Genomic DNA, 366 nt, shown 5'->3' on the forward strand with positions numbered 1-366 from the left:
GATTATACAAGTGTTCGTGGATCATCGAAGTGCAGCGGTTTCCAGACGATTTCAGAAGTCAAGCATAGTAAGTGGCGGTATGCAATCGGATGGGTGACTGCTTCAAAATGCTATGAAATTTGTTCCCTAATTCAGGGAAAACCTTTTTTTTTTTTTCATCATAATTTTATGATGTGTACTCTAGGATATAGTAATTAATCAATAATAATACTCATTTTAGCAACAAAACTATAAAATTAATTAATTTTAATAACATGCATACCTAAGGCGTACTAATACCGTGGAGGTATTTGTCTATCTGGGCAGATAGACAAATACCTCCACGGTATTAGTACGGTGAGCGTACGGCGTACTATGCGTGCCGAT

This window comes from Trachymyrmex cornetzi, unplaced genomic scaffold (assembly GCF_001594075.2).
Source record: "Trachymyrmex cornetzi isolate Tcor2-1 unplaced genomic scaffold, Tcor1.1 scaffold1552, whole genome shotgun sequence".
NCBI lineage: Eukaryota > Metazoa > Arthropoda > Insecta > Hymenoptera > Formicidae > Trachymyrmex > Trachymyrmex cornetzi.